This window comes from Amblyomma americanum, chromosome 5 (assembly GCF_052857255.1).
Source record: "Amblyomma americanum isolate KBUSLIRL-KWMA chromosome 5, ASM5285725v1, whole genome shotgun sequence".
Taxonomy (NCBI): domain Eukaryota; kingdom Metazoa; phylum Arthropoda; class Arachnida; order Ixodida; family Ixodidae; genus Amblyomma; species Amblyomma americanum.
The window spans coordinates 24,435,756-24,456,157 of NC_135501.1; the positions used below are offsets into that span (position 1 = coordinate 24,435,756).

General features: G+C 49.0%; 3 pseudogenes; 1 reads left to right on the plus strand and 2 right to left on the minus strand.

Moving 5' to 3' along the window:
* Positions 1–356: 356 nt before the first annotated feature.
* On the plus strand, positions 357–11,079 carry LOC144134600 (uncharacterized; annotated as a pseudogene).
* Positions 11,080–12,411: 1,332 nt separating this feature from the next.
* LOC144133740 (uncharacterized) lies at positions 12,412–15,126 on the minus strand (annotated as a pseudogene).
* Positions 15,127–15,842: 716 nt separating this feature from the next.
* On the minus strand, positions 15,843–18,887 carry LOC144133741 (uncharacterized; annotated as a pseudogene).
* Positions 18,888–20,402: the final 1,515 nt, after the last annotated feature.

Sequence of the window (20,402 nt, forward strand, 5' to 3'; positions counted from 1 at the left end):
CAGATACCAGCTCATTTAAGTGACTGGCTGCCTCCCTTGCTGCATTCATCGTGCCAGAGAACTCTACAGCGTTTGTCCGCTGGCCTCGAAAAATACGTTGCAGCTCATTGATGTGGTCATGCACAGAATGGAAGTCCATGGTATTTGGAATGGCCGCCAGCGTGTCTCGAGAATTGACCATTTTCGGAAAAGCGAGCGCCCCCTGTCGTGCAAACGGGGAAGCTCCACCGGCACTTTTGGTTGGAAAGGGGTTCTTTCAGCGAGCATGTGAGAGGCAGCGTTCGGCAGTTGGCGTGCACTTTTGTTGTTTTAGTGCCGTTTATTTGCCGGAAACGTGCGTTTGCCAGCCAAAGACGATGATATAGGAGGAAAATATCCCATTTCCGTTTCAATAAATGGGGTGGAGCGAAGATTTTTCGCGTTGTAGCGTGAGAAACGAGCACGTGTGGCAGTACCTGAACTCTGCTACCTCAACTGTTCGCCAGGCTCATCGCGGCTGGTCCTTCAAGGAGGAAGGTTACGTAAAAAACTTGAAGGTGAACCTTGAAACTGCTGACGATGAACTAGGTCTGATGAGAGCGGCGTGCGCACCGTCTATGAAGACCGGTGCTTACGTGACAACGGCATGGTTCGTCGTTGGTACGGGCCACATCGTTGGAGCGCACTGCGATTGTGTTGCTGGGTGAGATATTTTGTTTATAAACGTGTGTCTCTCTAGTGCGAAACGCCGAATGACTAAATGAAAATGTGCACGAATGTGCGCCTATGCGCGAGCGAGATTAATAGTATAATGGGGTGCAGTTCTAACGCGCACAGATGTTTATGTTTACGCTTTCTTTATAAGGAAGGAGTTTTTGCTAACTTCGTACAGCACCTTTTGCCGCTGGGCACACTTTACTGATTAGTAAACGACCCGTTCTACTATCTCGTATACTGCTCGTGCTGATACTGCCCGTTGCGCGCTAACGGGCCGCAGGAGAGAATGCGCGGATGTACGCGAGGTTGCGCCGTTGCGCTCTCCCGTGCTCCCGCGGTTCAGATAGCAGAGCTTGACATTGTAGCATCTATGGTCAGTGTTTATACTAGTATATCTCATGCGATGTTTACCCAATACGCGCGTGCGTTGATGGCAAAACTCTTCTGGAACGACCGCGCTGTGTGCACTTGGCAGCAAGCACGAAATATAGCAGGAGCACCAGTTTCGAAACGTGCTGGATGCGCGCATTACTGGCCTCATCAACGGGTTCGTCTTTTGCGCCTTGTATCTTGTCGCGGCCTTTATTACGTGCAAGTCTCGCTGTTGCAAAACGCGCGCTTAGTTTAGATAGAAACGCGTTGCAGTTACATGGCTGGCCTGAGATTTTGTGCGCAATAGTGAATATTTCGTTTTTTTGCTATTGTAGACTCAGCGAAACCTGCCAACATGTGGCAGGGCTGCTGTTCAGTGCTGCTGCGAGGGCAGAAAATGCACCGTCTTGCGCGGATGTACTTTGCAAGTGGATAGTCCCTGCTGAATGTATAGCACCCATTCCACCTACTCACATCTCCAATAATGCTACATTGCCATTCTTGCTGTACACTAAGAGCCTTGTATTTCAACTAGGTTCGTAGCTATAAAATTCTTAATGCATGCATATTATGATCACGATAAATATCAATGGCACAAGGGCAGCTTGGCTAAACTGTGCACATAAACTCGTTAACTCAATGTGGGTTCAAAGACCAGTTTTAGATGCATTTCACCTCGGAGAAACTGAGCACCAGAAAAGGGGGGGGGGGTAACTTGGTCTCATTCATGCACGAATGGCAACACCGGAGATTGAACCCCAAGGTGTTCCACGTATAAGGTGGATGCTGAAACCAATAGACCACTGCTACAAAGCACATTGTTTCATGAGTTCACATGTCATTGTTTCCTTCACAAAATGTACAACTGCACAGTTTCATGATTATTTATACAGTCATGGCAATTTATTCAACAGTGTTACATTGTTTACTCAATAAAAAACATAGCGGACACAATAAACTCAAGTTTCTCATATATTGAACAGCCATGTTTATAATTAATTTGGTTGCACAACTGAAGCAGCCTATTTTTCCTTCACTTGCAGCAAAAAGGCAGCTCCAAGGAAGCCTTTGGTCGAAATCAAATTCCAAAAGTACTGTGTCAACAAGCCTCCACGTGGGAAGCGGAAGCGCGATTATGACCCCTGCCCCATTACACCACTCCCTACTCCCCACGACATTGAGTCACTCAGAAAAAAACTAGCATCCGCCTGTCCAGACCTGAAAGCACTCCGGTACTTGTGTCCCACCGACAAAGCCAATACAAGGCCACCATGCAACAAAAAGGCTATAGAAGACAGCGACGACCTCTGGAGCGAGCCTTCAGCGACTGAGGTGCAGTCATATATGCTGTGACATTCCGTGTGTGCTACGAGGATCCACGTTCGACGGCGCGGCGTAGACGGAGACCCGTGACAGCGGCATCATCAATTACCCAGCCATGCTCTTTGAGTGACGACCAGAACAACCGGACCCGCCGCCGCCCCGGGGAAACAGGCTTTATCCTCCCCAATTTCCGGGCACATTCCAGGACAAGGGAGCTGTCAGCGGGCCAGAGCGCGCCGTACCACAGCCGACGCTATGCGCTACCGCGAAGACAACATTCTTTCCCTCCCCCCCCTTTGTCGTGGGCTATCGCCGGGAAGGCACCCACAGCTTCCCAGAAGGGCTGTGACGGACACCTGTCAGACAGACAGGCAGTACTCGCCAAGAATGTGGAAAGACAGGCGCTAGTGAATTAGCTCCGAAGAGAGAGCCTGTGTATACTCTCACTTGAGAGAGAGTGGTGGCGTTTTTGTTGTTTATTTAGTTTGTATTGTTAACAGACTCTGGGGTCGAGGCTAAGCCCAACCCAAGGGGTGGTCCCCATCTCGCATGTTATTTTGGATTGGAGAATTGATGCTTTGGGCGGGCCACTGGAAATGACCGCCCTTAGTCCTTTGTTAATCAAGTGCTTAAAAGCACATGTAAACGGATGCAGTCCAGTCTGAGCTGGGGCTCCATGCTTAGCATGTAATGTGATGCTACTTAGGCACTAACCTGCCCGGTCGATGAGTACAGTAGTGCAAAGTTTGTTCTTTTGTAAATTCAGTTCTGCTTTTTCCAGTTTAACTCTCTGTATATGTATGTTGTAAAATTATGCTCTGCTGTCATCATCTACAAGCTCGCCTCCTGTTCATCTTCCAAGCCGAACGACACTAGAGGAAGGGTTTGTGAACCATCCTCGAAGAAACGGACGACTATTGAAATTCTACTGCAACGACGCTCAGGACGACATCGTTCGCCAAGAGGGCCTTCAGCGCCGAAGCCCGACGGCGTGCAGCTTCTGCCAGCAACCGCTCGAGCCCAACTCCGGAGCCACTCCATCGCCCCCATGAAGTCGTCGGCACGTAAGCTCGGACGCCCCAGCCTCTGATGTATAATCTTAATCATGTGTAATTATTGAATATACCTGTTTGTTTAAACTGAGCCATACGGTGTCTCTTTGCCTCTCCGTCCCGTGTGGACCTGCGCATTATGGGGGTCATCACACTGGTGTCAGAAGTTGGGTCTCAAAAGCAAATGTTCTCTGAATGCTGTGACATTCATGACTTCAAAATTGTAATCAAAAGGGAATCACGGGACTGATTGTGGGACTTTTACCCCCATTTGAGAGGCTTGAGGCACTGGAGGGCTTGAAAAAAAAAATGACTGTATCTGAGGGAGCTCCCACTCCACAGCCGTCGCTCGGAGCAAGCATGCTGGCATTAGGAAGCGTCATTCCGACGTTTACGGGAGATAAGACCGGGGTTCCAATCTGCGATTTCTTTTCCATGCTAGAAGAGATTGGGAAAATGGGGGGATGGTCCGATGCTCAAATGCTGGGAATGGCGAGGTGTAAGATGGCAGGAGCTGCTCATGATTTTGCCTGGCGAGACGAAAAAGTAAAATCCACAAAATCATTTGCGGAATTTAAGAAGCTCGCGTTTGAGCATTTCGACACTGAACCACGTCACGTGCGGGTACAGAGGTTCCGTGACGCCGGACAGATGGTAGGGGAGGACGTGCGAACATTTGCGTCGCGGCTTCAGCGCCTAGCACGCGATACGTTAAGCAGGGAGGAGGAAGGAGACCAGCTAAGGAAGAAATACGCGGAGGATATACTTAAAGAGGAAATGACCGCTTTGTTCGTGGCTGGTCTGCAAGACCCCGTGCGCCGGTTCGTGCTCTCGCGCAAGCCGAGCAATTTCGACCAAGCCGTGGAGGCCGCATTGGATGAGGAACGAAATGAGGCGTTAACGACAGCCGCAGCGAGAGTACGCGTCATAGAGAGAGCGGTGCTCAACCCTGAGGTTGCTCTCTTGACAGAGCGGTTAGATCGCTTGGAACAGCTGCTAACTCAGCAGGTAGAACGCCAGGTTGAAGCGCGCGCTCAACAGCGCCCATTCGCTGGAAACCGGAGACCGCCACAAAGCTACAGGCGCGGTATGCGAGATTTTGAAGAAATCGTATGCTTCGCTTGCCAGGGTCGCGGACACATCGCCAGGTTCTGCCAAAACGTGCGCCGTGGGGAGCCACAAAGAGAAGCAGGCGAGACACGCCCTAAGCAAGCCGACAGCGGGGCTCCAGATACCGAGACAAAAAACTAGTTAGTCCTCCCCAGCCTGAGGAGCGTGGGGAGGGAGCAGTAGATGATGAGGTGGTGGTAGTTTGTGTGGCCGACGAGGCATGCCCTGTTGTGCGTTGCAAGTTAAATGGTTGTTGCATGGAATTGTTGATAGATACGGGGTCAAAGGTGACATTGCTTAAGGAGAGCAGTTTTAACACGCTTCGAAGGAAGGGGGACCGCGAGGTGTTGGAAGCGTCTGGTGGTATGGCAACCAAATTTGTAGGCATAACGGGGGATCCTCTTGGCATAAGTGGACTCTACCGGTTACACTTCTCTCTCGGCGGAATTGCATTGGAGCACCCCTGCTACGTATGCCCGGACACGGTGTCTCTGCCAAACGGAGTGTCAGGTATATTAGGGCAGGATTTTTTGAGAAAAGGGAAGGTAGTAGTCTCATTCTCTGAGGAAGAGGTTAATGCGGGCGGCTCAAAAGTTCCGTTTTTGAACAGGAGAGGGGCTGAGATTCGCATTACCGATATTGACACCCGTCCAACAGTGGGATCATTGGAGAAGGTATATTCGCGGGTTGCCGTCCGGCTGGTCGAGGAGGCGGTCGTCCTTCCTTGGTCGGAGCACATTTTGTACGCGTTTGTGCCTTCAGATGTAGAGAGCGGCGCCGTGGGAGTGCTTGAGCCGGTCGACTCTCTCAGCAATGGCCTGAAGGCAGCCGCGTGCCTCGTGACAGTTAATGACGCAAACAGAGTGCCCCTACGGGTGGTTAACTGTAGCCAGCAGCCACTGAGCCTTCCCAAGAACAAAACATTGGCTTTCTTCACCTCTGCGATAGAGCAACGTGAGCCCACCGATACGGTACTCGCAACTGTAGAGCATGCTAGTCCTTCGGCTGCTCCAAAGGTGTCGTTCGATCTTTCTCACGTAAAATCCAGGGAGAGGGAAGCTCTGGCTGGTTTACTGAACGACTACTCGGAGGTATTCGCCGCGTCCAACCTGGATTTGGGCTGCTGTGGCGTTATAAAGCACAGGATAGAAACCGGCACTTCATCGCCCGTTTACCAGCGTGCGTACAGGATTCCTTACTCCCAACGTGAGGGGATGGAGCGGCAGGTGCAGGACCTGATTGATCGCGGCATTGTCGAACACTCAAAGTCACCCTGGGGAGCACCAGCACTATTGGTGGAAAAGCCAGATGGCTCATATCGATTGGTAGTGGACTACCGCAAACTAAATGCCGTAACTCGCATCGATCCCTACCCCATCCCCAATATACAGGAGACGCTTTCTCAGCTGGGCTCTGCCAGGTACTTCACGGTAGTGGACATGGCGGCGGGATTCTGGCAGATAGCAATGGATCCTGCAGATGCCGAGAAAACGGCATTCAACACGCCCTCAGGGCACTATGAATGGAAAAGAATGCCGATGGGTCTGGCCAACAGCCCTGCTGTCTGGCAGAGAACCGCTGATGTTATCCTGGCAGGTCTTCTGGGGAGGCTGTGCTTCGTGTATATGGATGACATTATCATATACAGTGACAGTTTTGATAACCATTTGCGCGATATTGAGCAGGTTTTGGTGCGACTAAGAGCAGCGGGTCTCAAGCTGAAGCCCTCTAAGTGCCAATTCCTCAAAAACGAGGTGAAATACCTCGGGCACGTTGTTTCAGCTGACGGCGTGCGACCGGACCCTGAGAAACTAAGGTGTGTCTCGGATTTTCCATCCCCGACTAGCGTCCGCCAGGTCCGGCAGTTTCTCGGCCTGATCGGTTACTACCGAAGGCACATAGAGGAGTTCGCCAAGCTCGCTAAGCCGCTCACCGCCTTAACAGCCAAAAATGTCGCCTTTCGCTGGGACGAAAACGCGGAGAATGCTTTTGGGGCCCTGAAAAGGAAGCTAATGAGTGCACCGCTGTTGCGCCACCCGGATTTTAGTTTGCCCTTCGTTATGGCCACAGATGCGTCAAAGTTCGCAGTTGGTGCCGTGCTATCTCAGGTTATCGAGGGCAAAGAACATCCCGTTGCGTTTGCTAGCCGACAGCTGAGCCCCACAGAGCAAAAGTACGGAGCTACGGAAAGGGAGTGCCTCGCCGTTGTCTGGGCAGTAAAGCACTTCAGATGCTACCTTTACGGCCGCAAATTCAAGCTAGTCACAGACTGCCATCCTCTGAAATGGGTGATGAGTGTCAGGGACCCTAGCTCGCGACTCGCTAGATGGAATCTACACCTGCAGGAATACTGCTTTGAAGTTGAGCACAAGTCAGGAAAGACACATCTGAATGCTGATGCACTCAGCCGCACAGCTGCAATGGCAGCTATAGATGAGTTTGTCCCCGTAGTCGACCCCGCCGAATTACGCACAGAGCAGTGCAAAGATCCTGACCTGAAGCGAATAATCGAAAGCTTAGAGGGCGCACCGTCTCACCCCGAACAGCTAGGTTATTTCATTGACAAAGACGGCACCCTGTGTCGGCGCACGAGGCCAACCAGGAAAGGGAGACCAGAGAAAACCGCTTGGGAGAGAGTCGTCATACCTCGGTCGTGGACAGAAAGGGTTCTTCGCGCGTTTCACGATGCGCCATGCGCCGGTCATTTTGGCGTAGCGAAGACACGCAGGCGTGTGGAGCATTTGTACTTTTGGAGTGGCATGCGACAGGATGTTAGAGACTACTGTGCGAAGTGTCATTCCTGTCTCGAAAGAAAAACACCCAAGGGACGAAGACCAGCTCCAATTCAGCCGTTCCCTGAGGTTTCGGCTCCCTTCGAGCGGACAGGTATGGACATAATGGGCCCATTGCCCACGACCACTTCCGGAAACAAGTACATTTTAGTATTTGTCGATCACCTTTCAAAATACGCGGAAGCGGTAGCACTCCCAGATCAGAAGGCAGACACGGTTGCAAGAGCATTTGTCGAACAGATCGTGCTCCGACATGGACCCCCGAGGCAACTCTTGACAGATCGGGGAACGAACTTCGTGTCGCAGCTAATGAGGAGAGTTTGCGAGCTGCTTAAGATCGCTAAGAAGCAGACAACACCGTACCATCCGGCTTGCAACGGCGCGGTGGAGCGACTGAACCAAACCGTGGCCGGGTTCCTGTCGCATTTTGTTTCGCGCGACCAGCGGGACTGGGACTTGTGGCTCCCGTATGCAATGTTTGCCTACAATTCCGCAGCACACGAGAGCACGGGCGAATCGCCATTCTTTCTTCTCTACGGCCGAGACCCGGACCAGCCTAGTGAAGTGCCAGAGGGCCCCCGTCGTGTCCCATACGCTTCACTGGACGACTATAAGGTTGAGCTAGAATCGCGCTTGCAAGTGGCGAGGGACATCGCAAAGGAGTCCTTAAAGAAAGCGGCGAAGCGCAGGAAGGAGGTGCACGATCGCAGTGCTAGAGACGCGCCGTTTGATGTGGGGGACAGCGTGTACATTGAAAACTGCCAAAGGCAGATTGGGCTAGCTCGTAAGTTCCAGACGAAGTGGAGAGGACCGTGCGAGGTTGTCGAGAAGCTTTCTCCGGTAAACTTCAGAGTCCGAGACGTGAACCGGCGCTTGATAAGGATACACGCAAATCGCCTCAAGTCGGCACCGGTTCAGTATTCACGAAATGAGGAAAGGGAAAGCGCGGATTTTGATGGGGACAGAAGTGAAGCGGGGCGCGCAGATAGTTCGCAAGAAACGCCCTCTCCTGCATTTGTTCGGCAGGCGCCCGAGGTGACGGCTGAAATGCCACCGGATTTACTTCATGCATTGCTAGAAGAAGAAGCGCGCGAGGTTGCCGCGCAGATAACGCCAGGAGAGGCTCCTGCCACGAGCCCTCGCGAGTCCCAAAGCAGACAAAGGGGCACAGACTTACTTAGTATGACTCATGAAGGCCGATATCCGCTGCGAAATCGGAAAGCTAAGTCGGACTAATGGCGTAAACAGAGCGGAGTTGTGAACTGGTTAGAATTGTGTAATGCCGCAGCTCATAACATTGCTATATGCGTATGTGTTAAGTTATCGGAGTTGGTAGTTAAACCTTTCTGTCATTAAGTAACACCTTCACAGGAGAGCATGCGGAGCGCATGCAGAACCTGCCCTACTTCCTTTCGTTATCTATATTTTTGTCTGTGCCGTGATCGTGCTAGAAGTGGGAGCTCCTTTGTAACTGTGGTAAATTTATTTCGTCCAGTTTGGACTAGAAAGGAGAGGCTTGGGTGCTGAGTTTCATGTTTATCTGTAAAAGAAGATCAGTGCTGCCCCTGGAGACGCCAGTATTGACAGCGGAGGCATATGGTGTTGTGCAGTGGTGTTGAGTGCAGCGAAAAGTGTTTTGTCGGACGCACTGTGCGAGGCGATTCAGAAAGACAAGGGGAGCTGCGTGGACTCAAATGTTCGGAGAACATTCTTCTGGAGGGTGAGCGAGTGTGACATTCCGTGTGTGCTACGAGGATCCACGTTCGACGGCGCGGCGTAGACGGAGACCCGTGACAGCGGCATCATCAATTACCCAGCCATGCTCTTTGAGTGACGACCAGAACAACCGGACCCGCCGCCGCCCCGGGGAAACAGGCTTTATCCTCCCCAATTTCCGGGCACATTCCAGGACAAGGGAGCTGTCAGCGGGCCAGAGCGCGCCGTACCACAGCCGACGCTATGCGCTACCGCGAAGACAACATTCTTTCCCTCCCCCCCCTTTGTCGTGGGCTATCGCCGGGAAGGCACCCACAGCTTCCCAGAAGGGCTGTGACGGACACCTGTCAGACAGACAGGCAGTACTCGCCAAGAATGTGGAAAGACAGGCGCTAGTGAATTAGCTCCGAAGAGAGAGCCTGTGTATACTCTCACTTGAGAGAGAGTGGTGGCGTTTTTGTTGTTTATTTAGTTTGTATTGTTAACAGACTCTGGGGTCGAGGCTAAGCCCAACCCAAGTGGTGGTCCCCATCTCGCATGTTATTTTGGATTGGAGAATTGATGCTTTGGGCGGGCCACTGGAAATGACCGCCCTTAGTCCTTTGTTAATCAAGTGCTTAAAAGCACATGTAAACGGATGCAGTCCAGTCTGAGCTGGGGCTCCATGCTTAGCATGTAATGTGATGCTACTTAGGCACTAACCTGCCCGGTCGATGAGTACAGTAGTGCAAAGTTTGTTCTTTTGTAAATTCAGTTCTGCTTTTTCCAGTTTAACTCTCTGTATATGTATGTTGTAAAATTATGCTCTGCTGTCATCATCTACAAGCTCGCCTCCTGTTCATCTTCCAAGCCGAACGACACTAGAGGAAGGGTTTGTGAACCATCCTCGAAGAAACGGACGACTATTGAAATTCTACTGCAACGACGCTCAGGACGACATCGTTCGCCAAGAGGGCCTTCAGCGCCGAAGCCCGACGGCGTGCAGCTTCTGCCAGCAACCGCTCGAGCCCAACTCCGGAGCCACTCCATCGCCCCCATGAAGTCGTCGGCACGTAAGCTCGGACGCCCCAGCCTCTGATGTATAATCTTAATCATGTGTAATTACTGAATATACCTGTTTGTTTAAACTGAGCCATACGGTGTCTCTTTGCCTCTCCGTCCCGTGTGGACCTGCGCATTATGGGGGTCATCACAATGCAGACACTCAAGCCACTAAGCCGAGAAGAGAGGCATGATATATGCGAAGAAACGGTCGGCCAAGCAGCCAACAAGAAGTGGCATGCAGCTCGGGTTGGCCGGCTAACAGCATCACCCTTTAAAAGGATCTGCCGTTGTACCACGCCATATGGTTTACTAAAGGGTTTACTGTACCCTTGTAATAGAGCCACGTCTGAAGTGATTGCATATGGCAGAGAGCACGAGGCAGATGCTGTAGAGGCCTATGTAAAGCTGCAGCACGCTAAAGATTTGAGTGTAGCAGTGCAGGAAACTGTCCTTCATGTCCATTAGCAGTACCCCTTCATAGCTGCCTCACCAGACAGGATTGTTGTTTTAAATGGAGAAGGCCTACTTGAGGTTAAATGCCCCTTCTCCAAAAAAGGTATGGCATGCGAAGAAGCCTGCCTAGAAAAAACTTCTGCTGCAGGCTAACTGAAGACGGTGTGGAGCTGAAGCAGGACCATGCCTATTTTTACCAAATTCAAGGCCAGATGGCAGTTACGGGCCATAACTGGTGCGACCTTGTCATCTGGAGCGAGGGAGACACGACAGAAGACCCGCCATACCTCTATGTAGAGAGAATAAACTTCAATGAAGAATTCTGGAATCGGGAGTTACTGCCAGGACTCCTGCACTTCAGCAAGCATGCACTGATACCAGAGATTCTGACAAGGAGAGTCAAAAGGCTTGGACGGCTGTACACGTCCGGCATGTATGTGTCGCACAGCAAATTCAGACAGGGGTATTACGTGTGCATACCTCTTGGAGGTCTGCGTATAAAAATAAAGAAATTAAAGTAGCACACCAGACTACCTATCATCATTCTCATCTAGGGCACAAGAATTTCATCTTGTGTTTTTTTATTTTTCAGTCTCAAGAGTTGCAATATAGAACTGTCAAAATGTCTCCTCACAATCGTGGCACAAACATATGTCCAAGCATACTTTTAGAACTCGAGCCTTCACTCCAGCCTTCATTTTCAACTGTTCTGACCTTTTACGTTTTGTGCTAACCTGGAAACTTCTAGCTGTAAAATATTGGGTAGTTCACTTTATTTCAATGCTTGTGACGCTTCTAATTATTCTGAACTTCCTACTGTACTGACTCTCCACATGCTTTGGTCTAAGTGGAGACCAGCAGTTTTGTATATAAATAACAAAACTTAATGTTTTGAGCACTTTATATGCATGCTTTGATGAAAGCTGGCAGGTTAATGTGGCAGTGTTAAGGAGCTCGTGTCGCAGAACAACCGGCGTCAGCTTTGCAACACGATAACTTCCATATAAAAAAGAAATTGTGGAGATACGAGGAATCTAATCCAGGTCATTCAGATTGTCAGGCGAGCACGCACAGAACACTACGTAGGCTCATTGGTTCGAAATGAATAAAAGGGGACGTAGTGAATGCGTTGTGTTCTGTGACTTCGTGAAAAGTCTTTGTGTACTGCTGCATACATAAGTAATTCCCTGGCAGCGCTGCAACATGCTGTCGCATTCCACAATTAAAGGCTAAGCTTAAGCGTCCTACAATTTTTTTTGTTCCCAAATATAGTCGGGAACAGTGTAGCATAGGTAGACTGCTTGTTACATTATATTTTAAGACTGAAGGTATGGTATGTGGGGTTTGAAGTGGCGTATAGCTGCAAGATGTATTGAAAAGCTTGAGATTAAATTCAACAGCATAGGGGTTCTCGAACGTAACGTCATACAGCACAACGGTGATTATAGTATGCGTATAAATGCAAGGTAGATTGAAAAAAATTTAACCGTAACGGCTTCCCCGGTTATATCAATTTCAGCCAAATTGGCAGAAAGCATGCTGTATTCCAACAACAGACAAATTTCTATTGGTGCATTGCCTGCAGCTACCAAAGCATTGTTCCCTAACTTTGTCAGATCAGTGGTAGAGAGAGGGCAGGCAGAAAGCTTCTTGACACTCGCAAAGTCAACAACCGAGGGGAAAACTTCAGGGTGCTTGCCAACGTTTCGACAAGAGGAGGCAAGTCGTCATGTCGAAACTTTGGTAAGCAGCCCGAGGCTTCCACCTCCCTTGTTCCTTTGTCAGCTCTAGCCGATTATATTCTTCATATTTCAAAATGCCCTCCTTCAGCAAACAGACAACTCGTGCCCATATCAATCTGTCTCTCTTATCAATGGTAGCCTGAAATTGCTTAAGAGGCGGAAAACTTCAAAAACCTGCTCAGCGATATCAATCATTGAGATTGGAAAGGGCCTGTCTAATATATGAAATCCTTTGGCTCTTGAAATGGCTCTTTCAACGTGCACTCTTGCAGAAGCAATGCGCCTAGTTTCATCTACTGCTTTTTCAGGCATCTGTTTTTGGTGCGACTCGCGAAATGGAGGCCGATAAACTTTTTTACCTGATGGCAAGTATGAGAACGTGTAGCTTTTGTCCACCATTATAGCGTCACCTGCATCCAGCTTGTCAAGAAGGCCACTGGCTTCCAGAATAGCTTTATCGGAGCTAGAACCCCCCCCCCCCCCCCCCCATAGACGCGACACATGTGAGATGTACCCATCTGGTGTGCAGCCAATAAGCACCTTATAGGTGTTGTAGTGTTTGTAGGGAAAGTTTGGCGTTGTGCATTCATTGGTTAGGGCCGCTGTATTCTCACCTCCGTGGCATCAAGGACAAGACGGGTGTCGGGAAAATCGTGGAAGGAGTTAGGTAGGTGGGGTCCTATATCTTCTCGAGTTGGGGAGGTTGTCAGGTGCCTAAGTTCTCGTTGTAAAAAGTTGATCCACGTAGAGAAAGTGCGGCTAACTTGACTTTCAGATATCAGGAAATTTTGAGCCAGTTCTTGGCCTTGCATACCTGTCCTGAGCCGTACTAACACCATCAAAAACTCATTGCCCAGATAACTTTGTGTTTGATTGCCCCGGGGGTCATCCTTCTTCTTCTTATCAGAGCCCCAGTACATCATTTCCCTAGCACGCGGTGCAAAGTATTCTAGTAAAGTGTGAAAAACTTCGAAATTTGGCAGCCCAGTATAATACATGCACTTCGGAGTGTCAAGCATACTCAAGGAGAGAAAACTTGACATGACTGCATCCAGCTGCATCTCGAGCTTCGCATTTTCATTCTGCAATCGGAGAATCAGTTTCTGTGACTCTCCCATTGTCTGCTCCAAGTCTTTCACCCTGTTAAGTGCGCAGACTTGACAACAGCAATCTGGCCAGGTGTGCTCCTTGATACCTGCAAGCAGCACAGAAAAAAAGCGCACGTAAAGCACTTTAGAGCTTCTTCCTCTGCAAGCATACTAGAACACATACTCTCTAACAAAAGAGCTCTATAATTAATCTCTAGTTGATGAGTTTCTCGCGGCAGAAGCAGGCCATCTGCAACAAGCAGCCGCAGCGTTCGCACCATGGTGCGAGCAAAAAGCTCAGAAAAGCATTTCATTCTGCAAAGCGCGTGCAAACTCACTATTTTCAGGCTGCTGCAACTCTACTGTGTCCTCCTGAGTCGTTGTGATGTCCCGAGGAGAATTTGTGGCCACGTCAGGATTTTCTGCGAGCAAGACAATGGCTAGCACTCAGAACCTGGAAAAGCCTGGGAGGCTTCTCGGTCCACCACAGACCCACAAGAACAGCAACGGCTGATCAATCATGTGCAAACTCACGATTTGCAGGCAACTGTAGTGCCACTGAGTCCTCATCTGCTCTGTTATCCTGTGCCGCATTTGTGTCCATGTCAAGATTCCCTGCAAGCAACAACAGCTGGCACTCAGCTGGCACAGTCGCCCCACTGTTTCCCCGTCGGTATCAGCAGCGTATCTGCCTGAAGGGTGCATATTATACACGGATGCTTCACATTCTGCAGAGAGGGGAGTTACTGCTGTGCATAGCCCATCACCCGCATCTCAACTCTCGCGCGACGTATACTGCGGTTACGTGCACTCCCCTGGCATTGGAACTTCAAGCCATTTATAATGCCATTGCTTCCCTTCCGCTCGTTCCAACATTCAATACAGTTCATATTTACACCGACTCCCGCGCCGCCCTTAAACAGCATAAGGCTGTTCGACCAGCGTTCCAGATTTCACAATCAATTCATGTGCTCTGCGCAAAGTATCCATGTCCTGTGCGCATACACTGGATTCGCGGCCATGCCCTGGATCCACATAACATTCAAGCGGATGCTATGACTCATCATCATACATTAGACGATCCGCCACCTTCCCCTCTTCCCCCAGATCCGTTGCTGTGCCATGTTTCCGATTCCGAAGTTCTGCGCCAGCGAACACGCGCTCTAATTCCTCCGTGTTCGCACCCTCTCCCCCGTAGTCTTACTCGGCAGGAGGAGGTATCCGTGCGCCGGATTCGGGCAGGGGCGGCTCTGACACCATCTGTCCGTCATCGGTGGCGTGCCAAAGTTCTGCCAGCACCTGACAGGTGCCCTCACTGTAGCGCTTAACCGGACATATGTGACGTGCGGCACTTGTTGTGGACGTGCCCAGCGACGGCTGCTATCAGAAAACGGCTCCTTAGGGAGGTGGGCCTGCGGTGGAACCGCGAAAGTGACTACGTGAAGTGGACTATGGACAACCGTTTCATTAGCAACCTGTGCGACTACCTCAGCGCAACGGTTCTTCACTCCTTCTTTTAACTTTCAATCCCGTGCATTCCTTCCCCGCCCCTTCCTTTTTCAACTTATGCCTCATGGCACACTTGACGAATAAAAAAAAGAGTATACTGCAGCAGAAGCAAGGCCAGGTGCAACAAGCAGCTACAGCGTTCACAAAACAATATTGGCAAAAGCTTAGATCATTACAGTCCGCAAAGCTATGCGAGCTCACCATTAGCACGCTGCTGAAACTCTGTCATATCATCAGGAGCAGCTACACGTCTTTTTGCTGCACGCGCTGGCGTTTCAAGTTCCCCTACAACCATGAAAGAGCGGTTATGCAGTAAACATACTGCTCAATACAAGCAATGAGGGTGAGACATTCACAGCAGCCACATATTGTAGGTCAGAGAAATACAGTGAAAATATTTTCAATGAAGGCATTGCATTGGCGTTCGCAATTTTGAAAATGTCCAACTTTGTAATCTAAAAGCACTTCATAAACGCGGGTATCATTGGCAATATTTATCGACTGGGTAATAAATCTACACGCGGTATTTGCGCGGCTTTCGCCGCGCGGGTTTTCTAAACCACGCAACAGGGGACGGCCGCACTACGCTAGCCACTGCAAATCACAACGACAAGCGTTTACAGGCTCATCCCACTGACGATGAAAGCGACCACAAAATGAGAGACGCGAACAATGCATTACATGTGCTCCCCAGTTCTGTGTTGGTACTTCTAGACCCCGCGAGAAATCGACAGAAAAAGTAGTGCGTACCTTTATGTCGTTTCTGCCATCGGCTACGACGAAGCACAGCAGCATCACCGGGAATCCTAACGTATATAATATATATATAATATATAATAATATATAAGAATATAAGAATATATAAGAATATATAATAATACAACGCAAAAACTGGATTCTAAACTAAAAAAAACTAACAAAAACAGTCACAAGCACACAGAGTAGTCAATTCTTCAATGTCTTCAATTTTCGCTCTTTTTCTTTTGCAGCCTTTTCAACTATAAGTTGATCATTTTTTCTTTTACAAAGGTTATTTAGAAGCGTGTTTGCTGCTGCACTTAGGACGTAGTGCATTACCACCTGTGGAGTGCGCCCATTCTCACCCACATCAAAATCAATGCCGTCGTTTAACACATCATGTGTGAGTGCCAAGAGAGCCTCCTTTTGATTTGGTAGTGCATGAAACTGTGTCGCATGCTGTTCGCTTCTCAGCTTGTCAAGAACTATCTCAGCAATAAGAACAGCATTTACTATGGCAGGCTGTGGAAACTTGAGACTACCACGAGTCATGGCCTTGACTAACTCCCCACCTTCTACTTCAATTTCATCTTCTAGCATTAAATCTTCTTTGCAAGTCATGCATGACAGCTTTTTGAACGCAGCGTGGGCACAATAGCCAGCAACGTAAGTGGTTGCTGGGAGATTTGGCGCCTTCGCATAATCGTCGTCCGTTACCTCAATGTCAAACACTTCAAGTACTGCATCGTTTACTGCCACCGCATCTGTTGCAGCCTCAAACTCTGGGAGCTCCAGAATGTTCTGCAGACGAAGCTTTCGCTCCGACTCATAGACTTGTCTTATGGAAATGTGGTATTGCGCACCGGAGAGTTGGCGGTATTTGCCAAACCTCTCTTCCAAGCAATCAGTCTGAAACTTTCCTAAAAGTACATACTCGAAGTTCATTTCATCTAGGCAATACCTAGTCACCTTTACCAAGGTGTCTGTCGTGAGTCGGAGCGCACTGTGGGTGTCTCTTGTAAGTATGCCTGTGTCAAATTTGAGAGACTGCTACAGATCTAGCCACTCCACTATACTTAACAGAAACTGGATCTGTGGACTTGACGCTGATGTAATCGGTGACTGCAGCTCATCACGAAGTCGAGTACCCTTGTTGCATGTCTTTAGATTTACAATGTTCCACCACTTTGTTATTATTTCAAGGAACTGTGCAGTACCAGACACATGATCTAGCTCAAGTCTGGGCCCACATGCTCGCAGAGCTGCTGCCGTAGACGGGCTGAAAATCCTTAGCGCAAGCTTGACATTCTGTCGCTCAATATTCGATGGGTTCAGAGATTTAGACGAAAGTGTTGGTGCTGATTTAATCAGCTGGCCCTGTTCTTTCGAGTGAAGTTCTAGAAGTGTTTTAAATGAAGCTGTAAGTATAGGTGGCTTTATATTAGGTCCTGTGGGGCTAGGAAAGAACATGCATGTTCCAGCATTTCGCTGATTGATCCAGTTATTCCTGACGCATTTTATTAAGTGTACAGGATCAATCAGAAAAAAGAGAGGACGTTTAGAGTCTGCAGGGTGTGGATACACACTCTGAAGTTTGCAGGGGGCCCCAAAAAGTGACATTGTTTTCCGGTTGATTGAGTTATTGTCAGCTATGACTGTGATTATACGCAACCCAACATGCTCTAGCTGAGTAATGATGCTATGCAGAATAGTGTGAAGCTGCTGTGCGTTGACGCGCTCTACTGGCAGTATGTGCACAACATTCTTCTGACGCGAAAGCAAGCTTTGCATCATAAAAACATGGGCTGTTTTTGCTGAATTAGGGCTATTTGTAGCCGCACCAACAATTATTCCTCTTTTATAATCAAAATATGGCTGCAGGTGAATTTCGTCCATCATGAGTACAACAATTTTTTCATGCTCCGTCATTGCTGCGACAAGCTTCTTTGCATACGATAGGAAAGAAGTGCCTTGCTGTTGAGCTGCCGGGCTTACGCTGTAGGAGTTACATATACGACGTATTGTAGATTGATGGGGTAATCTAAGGTTTCCGGAACTGTGAAGGAACCTATAAGCATGCGGAGAAACTGTAAATAAAATGCTTGAGAATACCAGCAACTCTGCAGAATACTGGTATGACCTGCTATGCTTGACAAGAAGAAGAGAAACTTGCTCTTTCAAAAAACTAACTGCATTGGGTTGTTCAACATCTGCCAGTTCACAATTTAAGGCATCTTCAAGCAGGGAAAGTGCCAACTTAAGCAAACCATCAATTTTTTCTTCATGCTTAGACAACAATTTTCCGTGAAACGAATCTACAGCATCCAGCAGACCTATCAAGCAACGGATATCATGTACTGTGTGAGGGATGGTATCTATGCCATCAATTGTAGTCAGCTGCACATTTCGGTAATGAACTTTCACCGTGAGGTTCTCTAAAACCGTGACTGACGACAAAACACGAGGGACGTCATCAACAGCAAGATTGAGAAAAAGAACGCAGGCAGGTTGAGAAATAACATTCCAAAAAATCAGAAAGCTTGATTTGAGGAAGGCACTCCAGTAGAACTTGGAAAGTGTCAATCTTGTTCTTTGCTTCTTCCTCCTCGTGTGTCTGGAGTGACATGGCGATGGCATCTCGTAAAGAAGCTGCTTCAAGACGCAATCTCTTTTCAGTCGGAGCTTCTCGGGACGTAGTTGCGGGCGCAGAAAGGTACGCGGGACAGTTCGGGAATACACTGGGAATGGCGTCGGAGCTGAGACGAGCGATCTTCAATTTTGCCTCGACGACTTTGCCCGTTTTTGAGTCCACATACTTAGAAGAAGTCCGAATGTCTGATTCTTTAAAGCGCCGCTCGCAGACCTGCAAAGCCCAGCGCAGGTAAGGTCAGCATATTTAAGATGATTAATTCCATGGGTGCAATAGCAATTAGCGCAGTGAAATATTTCAAATTTAGTATATTTCCAGCTCGCCCACTAGGCCATGTTGTAGCGCATTATGTACACACAGCTACGTCGCGGAATAAATATCACGCTTTTTCGACTTAGCACTGAGCGCTTTCCGGGTTCGAAATCAGCACGTGGAATGGCTTTCAGCCATTGCCTCCTTCTGTCAGCATCAGCTGGGAAAGTGAAGACGCGCACAGTCTTTTCTCCATCGTAATTCCCGCGGCAGCCGGGAACACAACAGTGTCCTGGCATTTTAACAAATGGCTCAGGAACTGTCACACGCGCACAGCACTTTCACAGACGTTTCCCATGATTGCACTTCGAGTATTCACAGCCTGCAAGGAAGCTTCAGCAAATGACACAGAAAGAAAGAACGGCGGAGGAACAGCATGTAACTCACGACAAGTGCAGCACATGTTCAAACACGACGGTAGTGATGTTTACAGCAATCGCGATGTCTCCAATCAAATGACTGCTTTCAACAATTTACTAGAAAAACTGCACAAAGTAAGCTTTTAAAAGATTGAACAATTTCCAGAAATGCGAACGAAGATTGTTACAATGAACAAGATATCTTTCATGTATTTTAAAACGGTGAAATTCATTATCTTCAATTTGCTATACGCAAATACGCCTCGGAGTACTCCGCACTTCAACAATTTGAGACAGCGCGGGAGGAGAACGGCGGCAGCGGCCGCCAGGAGGTGCTGCCGCAGCGGTCGGAGGTGTGCGGAGGTGTCTGTTTGTGTGTGACAGTGAAAGTTTTGGCCACACCTACCACGGCGAGGGCATCAACTACCTGGGGAACTTACGGAAGGCGCAGTGTATAAAACTGGACTGCAGATGCAGTTGAAGCAGCTCCCTTCTGAACTCAAAAGCTTGTAAATGTGTAAAATAAACCAAGTCTTCTTCCTTCACTAACGAACCCTTCACTCAGCGGCACTCCTGTCCGGGACGGAGCGAGCGTCATCTTGACCGAGGTTGTGTCGAGAAGCGACTCCGATCCCCACCTTTAACAATGGATACACCTTGCAGGATGTACGTAACTAGTTCGAGCCGAGCGCTGTACTTCGCTACAATGTGCAAGCTGACGATGAAAGATGAGCTTGTTGTTGCGCAGTAGAGGTTGTGAGCTCGTTGTCTAGTTGCAGCGTTCGGCATGATTCCGTTGACGCAAGCTCCTCGAGCGCTTCGACTATGGCCACGTAAGGCTCAGAGGAGATCCTAATAGACTTGTATTTTGCAGACCATCTTCTCACACTGCGTCGGAATGTTAGGCACCAATTTTCTCCGGAGCACGCACCGCAGCGGTGGCCAAGTGATTGAGCATCCGCCTCGCATGCGGGAGGTGCGGGGTTCGATCCCCAGTGCCGCCGGTTACCTACCGGTGATACAATGGGTACAAGCTTTCCCCTGGTCTGGTGCTCGGTTTATTTAGGGTGAAATGCTTGGGAAATGGGTCTTCGACCCCACCTTGAGAATTTAAAAGTACGTTGTGCCATGGCGCTCTTTGGCCATAGATGCCCTTGCGCCATAAAAATCCATCATTATCATCTCCGGAGCACGCTCTCGCGGATGAAGTTTATGGTTTTTTTTATTATTCCAATTGTGTTTCGAATTTCAGAGACGTCGTTCAAATTGTTGATCACGAGATTTACTTTGTGACTTGCGCAGTGCAAAAATAGTGCCTTCAGGACCTGTTTCTGTATTATTTTCTTCACTCCAGCTTCTTTTCCAGTCATTGTAGAGCATCCATCGTACCCTTGTCCAACGAGGTTCGAAAGAATCATCCCGGCATTCGTCAAAAGCTTCAAGATT